The 9511-nt window shown below is 51.1% G+C and overlaps 1 long non-coding RNA gene across 1 annotated transcript; it reads right to left on the reverse strand.

The window, feature by feature from the left end:
- Positions 1 to 3784: 3784 nt before the first annotated feature.
- LOC115528373 lies at positions 3785 to 9057 on the reverse strand. Its single transcript, XR_003973248.2, has 2 exons — positions 8576 to 9057; positions 3785 to 8483 (listed from the first exon to the last, which is right to left on the reverse strand). It is a non-coding gene; the product is annotated as an uncharacterized LOC115528373 (long non-coding RNA).
- Positions 9058 to 9511: the final 454 nt, after the last annotated feature.

Below are 9511 nucleotides of genomic sequence, written 5' to 3' on the forward strand. Positions count from 1 at the left end.
GAGCATGAACGGGGGAGGGGCAGAGAGAGAGGGAGACACAGAATGGGAAACAGGCTCCAGGCTCCGAGCCATCAGCCCAGAGCCCGACGCGGGGCTCGAACTCCCGGACCGCGAGATCGTGACCTGGCTGAAGTCGGACGCTTAACCGACTGCGCCATCCAGGCGCCCCTGTTTTTGTTTTTAACTGTAATCCATGGGCATTCTTGGCTCTCTCTGCCCTGCCTTCTCCCCCCACAGTAACGTGACGTGCTTGCTGGATATGCCCTGAGTCAGCGCTCAGGGAAGGTTGCGACCTTTTTACCCCCAGCATTCCGGAGATAACGCACAGCATCTTGTAGGCTGCCATCGTGCCATGGGATGTGAAATACTTCTCCAGTGTTCCGGCGGGGTCATTTATCTACAATTCAGTAAAAGTCTCAGCCAAAACCAGCAGAACATATATATGATTATAGAGAGCCAGACGTGGATAATTTGCCTTCTGAAAAAAAAAAAAAATCTGGAAAAGAGAAAGGTGCCCCAAATTGAATTAGGCTCGGATTATTCAGAAAGGAAATAACAGCTGGAAAACATTTCAAAAAGAGGTCCCTTCGAAACAGCCTTCCTAGGACGGGAGCCAAGTACATTTTTCTTCCAGGGCTTAGACTATGGCGCTGTTGGCTGCTGAGGTCCAATACCGCTCGCCCGATTGGTATACACTTTATCTATAAATATTCACGCGAGGTGGGATGAAAGCCATTGGGTTGATACGATGTGATTTGGTTGTTCCAAACCAACAAAAGTAGCCCCAGGGAACTGGCTTTCGTAGCTACGTGGGCATCCTTGTACCGAAGATAAAATCCGTGCTTGGTATAGGGGAGCATTTTCTCTTAGTGAGTCTTTCTTGGAGAATCAACACCCACCTGGTGGCACGTGGGTCTTTCTCTGCTCTGTTCCCTGACCACTGGACTTGACGTTCCATTCGGTGGCCTCCTCATGGTCAGATGCACTGGAAGGCTGCGCCCGTTTTGCAGAGAGGTGCGTAGTCATCTCCCAAGCATCCCTTTCTCGAGCAATTCCGGCTCTTTTTTTTTTTTTTTTTTTTCAACGTTTATTTATTTTTTTTTTTTTTTGGGACAGAGAGAGACAGAGCATGAACGGGGGAGGGGCAGAGAGAGAGGGAGACACAGAATCGGAAACAGGCTCCAGGCTCTGAGCCATCAGCCCAGAGCCCGACGCGGGGCTCGAACTCACGGACCGCGAGATCGTGACCCGGCTGAAGTCAGACGCTTAACCGACTGCGCCACCCAGGCGCCCCAATGCCGGCTCTTTTGTGCCTTTTACTTGATTCCTAAAGTCCCCTCGTGAGACCAAGGAGTCTGATTCTGTTCTAAGTTGCCCCGGGGTCACTCAAGGCTAACGAGATCCAGGTGCATGGAAGGGACGTCAGAGGAGCGAAGGGCCACCCTCTGAGGGAACGGGGAATATGCAACTGACAACCTGAAATACCGAGCGCCCCACCGTCATGAGTCTGTGTCAAGCCTGAAATTCTCGCCAGTGACTTCGCTTCCTAAGCACCATGCACTTAGGCTATAGTTTCCGGTGATGAGAGCTGATTTATTCATCAACCAGCAGGTACGTGGAGACATTAGTCACCTGATTCCATGCTAAGACTCAACAGAGAGCAATTTTGAGAGAATCGGTGAGATAGAACGAGGAGGAAAAAAAAAAAATCTAACCTGAGAGCTAAATGTGGGCATAGTTAGTCCCCAGGGAAGGAGAAGGGGAGAAGTCAAGACAACCCGTGAACTTTGTGATCTCAAATACACCACCTCTTCCAGTTCTGTGAATGTTGTCTCTCCCATCATTGTGACTGTGAGGGTTCCTGAGCTACTCCCATTACCAGCTAGGTGACCCCCATGTCATACTAGGGAAACATGAAGGAAGGAATCCGGCTTTACTTGAAACAATTCAGATCAGGGCTGTGTCCTGGTAGGAGCCACACCAGGGGCTTCACCCCCCACCCCTTGTTGCCTTCAAAGACGGGGTCCTTGCATTCTCCCGAATAGAATCTGGAGACTTTATTGGGCAGGTAGGCGCGTCCATCTGTCTCCCACTCTTAGTCGTAAGCTTCTCAAGGACAGGAGTTTAACTATCTTCATAGGTCCCGGAGAACCTAGAAGAGTGCTTGGGGCGGTTAGAGTTCAGAAAACGTTCGCAGGAAACAATCAGTTGCTAAGGAAGCAGCCACTGGTGGCCCCCAATTACTTCTCTTCCTCCAGTCGTTCAGAAAATATGCATTGGCTGCCCCCTATGTGACATACACTGTGGCAAGCGCTACAAATCCATTAGGTCTCAAGACCGCTCCTGGTCCCTGGTGTCTGGGCTTATAGTCTAGGGATTGAAATCTCAGGCCTGTGTGGACACACGCTGAAGCCCCATCGCCTTTTTTAAATGTCTTTCTGTACAGAATTTTCCCGAGGGTCTTTGTTCTCCAGGCCAAAACTGGATTCATGCTAGGTAACACCACCTATGCTGACTCTCACGCCCCTCTTAAGGGAGAGCAACCACCTACAGACTAGCCCACAAAGCAAGCCCTCTCACAAACTCTCTGCCGCCTCTTCTGCACTAAGTGTGCATTTACAGGTGGCTTTGGCACGCTGCCGGTCCTGCCCAGGAAATGGGATTTTCCCATTGGGCCAAGATTGTGTTTCGGCCCAAGGCTGAAGACAAAATGCATTCGGAACCCCCACATTCTAGAGTGAGTACCTCCAAGTATCTAGGGAGCAGCCACCTCCCCACAGGGCCGAGTGAGCACCTCCTGCTCAGAACTGGGTGTCCCCCCCCCGCTGCCTCCCCACCCAACCCCAGGCTGTGGGAGAAGGAGGTGTAGACAGCCGTTGGAGGAGACTGTTCTGGATGGCCGGGGATGCCCTGCGTACGGGGATGAGGAGAAGAGCTCCCCATCCCTAGAGCCAAGCGAGAGGGAGCCCGGCAAGGAGTCCCCATGCCAATGTGGGGGACTCGTAGGAGTGAAAAAGGGCAGCCGTTCTCGGGCCAGGTGCATCTGAGCTGCAGGACTCACAGGTGTGCGTGCTTCCTGCCTCGCAAGCAAGGCCCAGGAACAAGCATTCTTGGAAGGATGCTCTGAGAGTCTAGGAGTGTAACTTGCTTTCCTTTTCCACCCCCACCCCCCACCGCCATGGGGAAGGAGAGAGGGGTACTTAGCACGTGTGCCCTCAAGAGAGGGGGACATACTCCTACCGAAAGTCTAACAGCTGTGCTGGTGAAGTCAGAGGCCCGGTGGGAATAGCCTCTCCCGCGGAACCTGAGGGACTCTGGTGTCTCGTCCCTGGGAAGAAGATGGGGACAATGGGGACAGACCCTGGAGTTATTTGCAAGGGGCCTGCCCGCATGTGAAGGAGCCCGGAGGTAAGAGGAGGGGTGCTAGGAGTCCCTCCCCACTCTGACACGTGGTCACCGAAGCCAGTCGTCACACCCCCGGCCTCTCTCCAACCCTCCAGAAGCTTGAATCCGTAGAGGCAGGGGGTAGAGGACTGTCAGCCCCAGACCCCGGCTCCCTTCCAAGTAGCCAGGCCCACAGCCCTGGCCTCCACTGGAGTTGGGGAGCACGGAAGAGCCAAGATTTAAATCAAGTTCAAGGTTAAAGCGTTTTAAATGAACAGGGACTTGGTCTTAAATTCCAAAGGTGACTAGAATTTGGCCAAAATTTCATGAGAGGAACCACAACCCCCCCCCCAAAAAAAAGAGGAGTGGGGGAGTTCAAATTTAGACTCAATAAGCAAGATGAGTTGCATTTTTTTTTTTTTATTAGCACTTCGGAATCCACTTTATAGTTAACTTACTCCGGAGTTCTACGTCGTTTATTTTTATTTACACACAAAGATCGTCTTTTCTAAATCTTTTCAAGGCTTCATGGGTCCAGTCACAATCCACTGCAAGTGCCCGAGAAGCTGTGGACCCGCATATTTAGACGCGTCCCTGCATCTTGGTTGGGATACGGCATCCTGCCATTGGCACCGTCGGTCAGACTCTGCCCTCTGGTTTTCAGAACAGACATCTCTGCTGTAACCATTCTGGTATTTCGCAACTCACGCTGCCTCGGGGAACGCGTGTGAGGAAATCCAGACATAGGCAGAGATTTCCTTCAAATGCCGGGGGGAAGGGGGGGGCCTGGGATGAAGGACGCGCATGGCAAACCAAATGTTGAGGCCATTTGGTCTCAAAATGGGAGGGAAAAATGCAAGCATGTGCAGATTTGCCTACAAAGACTCACAGTTCTTGGACCTGGGGCGCATAATTGAGATGATGCTGTTGGCACAGGGGATGTCCAAATATCTCCGTAATTATTCTCGATTGCAGTGATTCACCCGGGAGGAAGGCAGATGGGGGGCCGGTGGGGGGGGGGAAGAAAAACAGAATTGGGAGGGGCTTGTGTACCTAATTCTGATTGCTGAGTTTGTAGAAGTCAGTCCGCGACACCATTAAAACGTTTTATGATTCTGTGATTTTTTTTTTAATCTTTTAAAAAATAGTTACTTAAAATATTGTGATGTGTTAAACGATAGCTGCAAAATAATCCTGTGGGGGTGGAGGGAATGGGTGGGAATATATAGATAAAACAAGATGGGTGGGTTGATAACTGAAAGCTGAGTGGTGACTACACGGATGTTCATTATAATGTTCCCATGCAAATGTCTTTAATAAAAGGCCCTTCAAAAAATGCATGAAGATTTAGAGGCTTAAAAAGCTCATTGGCTGGTTATCAAGTGGAAGCATTCCCGTCCTAAGGTAGAGATCACAGTCTGGTGTCCACCTGGGCCACGGGAGCCTGTCCCCGGGGTGGGGGGGAAGCTTTGAGCCTCCCTTTCTGGAACAGTCCCCATATTACAGAATCGGCTCTGTCCTGGAGAAATCGTAGCCATACCTTTTGGATGAAGTAACATCCCATCTCTCTGTTTTTCCCTCTTTGTTTTCCTTCCCGACAGAATGGGCAGTATCTGTGGAAGAAACTGAGTCATGCGCCCTTCACTAGCCTTTCTGAACAAGGGTTTTCCTCGTAAATTGTCTGGTGGGCTAGTCCGTTTGGGAATTTGTCACAGTCGTTTCCTGACCATCCCCATGGCCACAGGCAAAAAGCACTAGAATGAGATTTGGTCCCTAGTGAAAAGAGTTCTCCAAACCCCAACCAACTAAAAATCTTTACGTGGAATTTTCTTCAGGCCTCCTTCCACAGGACCAGCCCCCACGCATTTATACCAGCTTCTCTCCACTTCCCTTGGCCCCAGACCAAAGGGACGTGGGGAGAGTGGAAATCTGGGTCCCGTGGGAAAAGATTCCAGGGATTTTCCTTTTTTTTTTTTCTCTCTCTCTGTGCCGTTGGGCAACTCCGTACGTTCTCATTCCAAATGCATGTGAAACTTTGGTTTCCTGTAAACAAACATGGCATCTGGGGCGGTCAAGGGGTATCTCTGCTGTTGGTTAAGCCATGAGTCTTCCTCTCTTGGCAACAAAATCTGCTTTCCTTTGGGGAACACTCTGGTAAGTCTGGGGCGTGGCTGACCCCGCTTGTACCGCACGGGTGGGGCACATGCATAATGCGGGCCCGTCTACACGGTAGCCCGGCCGCCAAGCAAAGCCTAGAACACCGTGTGTAGCCCAGCAGTTCTCAAGTGTTTTTATCCCGGCAGCTCTTTGTGCCTGTCCATACCGCGGAGGACCCCAGGGAGTTACCCTCAGGGATTAAGTCATCTTTTCTGACGGCTGGAGAAAGGCTGCCTGAGGATGAAGCCCGACCAAGAAAGCACAACCAAAAGGCCGAGAATAAAGAACCCACACGCCACGATCTGACCACTTGGAGCATGTGCAAAGTGAGACCTACCCCGGCATTTTTCAGGTGCGTGAGCCCCGGGTAGGTTGGATTTCTGTTAGTGTCGTCGCTTGCAGCAGCCCTGCTTAGGCTGGAGAGAGTGATCCCTCACCGTGCTCTTTCTCACAGGCCTGGGGGCTCAGTAACGATGGGTCCATATGGCTGTGGAGCACACAGTGAAGCAGTTTCTAGAACCTCCCATAGGAGCTAACCGCCATCAGAAATTTCAGAAATGTGAGATACGGTATTTGTGAGACATAACGGTCCAGAAAAAAAGGCTAGAATATAGCCTTTATATTAGAGTATACCCCAGAATATTAAGATATTCTAGAATATTCTAGAGTATTCTAGAATATACCCCAGAGGCATTTCAAGAATAGGCTCAGGGACAGTGATGACGCTAAACTACGTACATGAAGACTCCCAAGGCCTCAACATTAAGAGTTGTTTGGTGCTTAAGGCACACAAATGGAAGCTTCTGGGCAGGACCACCTCAGTTCCCTAGAACACGCTTGACGGTGGCTGGAATCCGTGCCAAATTCATGACTTATGACCCAGCAAAGGCCGCTTTGCCTTATGTTCTGACAGAAAACAAAAAAACAAAAAAAACCCCACAACACTGTGCTGTTTTCCAGAGAATCACAGAAGGACCCTCGCGGCCTCGGGAGTCTCCAAAGCAAGTTGCGTGAAATAACGTAGAGAATAAATGAGCAGTTTGGAACTCCCTCGCTTCCCAAAAAGACCTACACAATTTCTTGCTGTTGGTGAAGTTCATCAGGACTGAGAAAAACAGAGAGGTTAGTCTTCCGGCAGAACCGGCCCCAGAAACTCAGGCAAGAGACTCTGGGGTGGACCCGGGAAGCCAGAAGTGATGTAGGTTGACGCACGGTCCTTAAAATTGGACCTCTGAGGCAGACTACTAATCCTCAACCCTCCCACTTAGTAATAAAACTCCTGATTTTTCACCGGGCTTGTGACCGTCCAAAATAAAGCGTACATTTCCCAGCCCCCCCTCCCCCCTTACAACTAGAGATGCCATGTGACTAGGGACCAGGCAATGGATGTCATGTTTAACTTCCAGCATGTGCCCTCAGAGAAAGGGGACTTGCTCTTTTCCTCCCTCTGGCTGGAATTTAGATGTGATGTTGACATCATGAGTAGCCGTTTCATACCATGAATTAAACCGTTAAGGATGGGAAGGCGGGAAGAAAATGGAGCCAGGGTCCCTGATGATCGTGGAGACATCATAAACCTTGGCCGCCTGCATCTGGCCTTGCCTGTGAGAGAAACATGGATTTCCGTCTCTTTAAACTCCTGGAATTATGGATATTTTTTAGTTTTCTGTGATGGGCGGTCAAGCCGAATCTGATCCGATAAAACCCCCGAGAGACAAATTCTCTGCAAGTGAAAATTAGCAAATCCTCAAACCCAAGTAGGAGACCCTCCAAAACTCTACCGCAGGTCTGGAACGGACAGCGTGATATGATGTGTTTCAGAGCCGATGAGAGAGGCGTTCAGCCCCTCCCCCCAGGGTTGGTGACGTTAACTCCGAAATGATGGGGACTGTCCTACTTTCGCTGGCTGTGGCCCTGGGTAACTTGAAGAGGCTGCTCGCTCTCAGACTTGCTTTCCTTCCCACGCAGGCTCTAACCTTGGAAGGGAGGTGGTTGAAAGCTACAAGGTCAGTGTGTTTGCATGCTCGCTTTTTGGAAATTTGCTTTCCCAGCCGCGGCCTTTGTTAGAAGAGACCCCAGTGCTTGTCAGCACCTCCAGGAGCACCAGAGAGCGACATTCACCCCGTGGTTCTCAAGCCTGAGTGTGCATCAGAGTCCCCTGGAGGGCTTGTTAAAGCGGCTCTTGGTACCAGAAGCCCACAGCTTATGATTCAGCAGGTCTGGGGTGAGGCGGAACATTTGCATTTGTGACCAGTTCCATGAACCGCACTTTCAGATCAGATTATATATAGAAACAAATATAATATCCTTTCCGTCTCGGTCTCCTCTTTGACCAGGGGAAGTGTAACCAGACAAAAATAACTAACCGAGGCCAAGGTACTGTGCCCAAAAGCAGAACTGAAGAAGAGGGTGGTGAATGAAAAGGAAGAGTCCTTCAGAATGATCTCTCTGGAAGCCGGAAGTGCAGGAGGCAGAGGGCCCTTTGGAGGGGGCTCTGCAGAGGCCTGGTCCAAGCGGACAAGGCAGGCCTGGTAGAGGCTGGGCGGTGGGGTTGGGAGGGGAAGGCGGAGTTTGGGGACAGTGCTCAGCTCTGTTGCTGCTGTGAAAGAGCGGGTAGGAAAGACACGAATCAGTGTTTGTTAAGAGCAGACTTGTTGTGAAAACACATTTCAGCAGAAGCGGCTGTAACATGCAGCGCTCGGGAAATGAGCACGTACAGCAAGACTTTATAAGCACCCGACGTGCTATTAGCTTTCCCCGCCGCGTGGCTAGTCAGTGGAATACCTTGAAAAGTCCGGCGTGCCGCTTAACAAGTCTGTGAACTTGACAAAAGGAATTCAACCTCTTGGAGCCTCGGTTTCCTCATCTGTGAAATGAGGCTAATAGCGTCGTCCTTGTGCGGGTTTCTCTGAATCATAAATGTCACCGCCAACCGGCTCGGTCTGTGGACGGTACTAGCTGTCAGATCAGCCTCCCTTCCTCCCCACCACCCCACCCCCCCCCCGCCCACCTCCCGCCGCCCCGAACTCACAACCTTCTGCATTTCCTGGCTGAGTCGGCAGATGGGGTAGTTGAGTCGCCCGGTGAGCCTCGCCTGAGTCTCGTCCTCAAAGCAGCTGTCCTGAGCTGCTTCCATTGGGGACAAACCTATATTCCTTCTTGACTGCTCCTCAGAGGAGGGCAGCGGTCCTGGCCGGAGGCGGCAACAGCAGTGTCGCTACAAGGTCTGAGGTTTCACCCAGCCGAGCTGCCGGGAGGCCCCAGGCGTTGCAAACTGTTTTTCATGCTAACCGCAGCTAAGCTGGGTGTCTGTTGTTTCCTGAAGGCGTGCTATGGAGAACCTTCTTCAGGGTCCAACTCCTCATCAGATTCATACTCTTGTCTGTAAGGAAGGCTTTGTTAGTTGTCTGGCTTTAATGAAGTGTTCGGTTTTTGCTTTTTTTAAGCGTTTGGAGTCAAGGAGAGCGAACGTGTTGGCTCTCCGCTGTTTCATCTGCTTGGGTGAAGGGAAGCGGGTGTTCCAGGTTGGACAAGAGACTGAAACAAGCTAAAGAAAGGCAGCCCCTTCTATCCGGCCGCCTTTCCTACCTCTGTCCTCAGAAGTTCCTGCCCAGCACCTAACTTTCTAGGATTCGATACCTATCGCCTGGTCTGCTCTGCTCCAAGAAGCCAGGTTAGCGCTGGACCAAATACGATGTGTTGAGGACTGAGTTGGGCGTCTGTGTCACAGCAGCCACGGGAACAGTCACTGCTGGGTGTCGGGGGCAGAGCCCAGAGCAGTAATATTCCAGAGCACGATTGATCTCCAGAGCATTGCGGCGTAATAGAATTGCTGAGGGTCGCAGGTTCAGTTTCAGCAGCACTATCCGACCCTGTCAGACCCAATGCCCTCCCCTTTGATGACAAATATTGTGCAATTCTCCCCTACAGCCTCCTAAAAGGACATGCACAAGTGTCTGCCCAGAGTTTA

This window comes from Lynx canadensis, chromosome D3 (assembly GCF_007474595.2).
Source record: "Lynx canadensis isolate LIC74 chromosome D3, mLynCan4.pri.v2, whole genome shotgun sequence".
NCBI classification, from domain to species: domain Eukaryota; kingdom Metazoa; phylum Chordata; class Mammalia; order Carnivora; family Felidae; genus Lynx; species Lynx canadensis.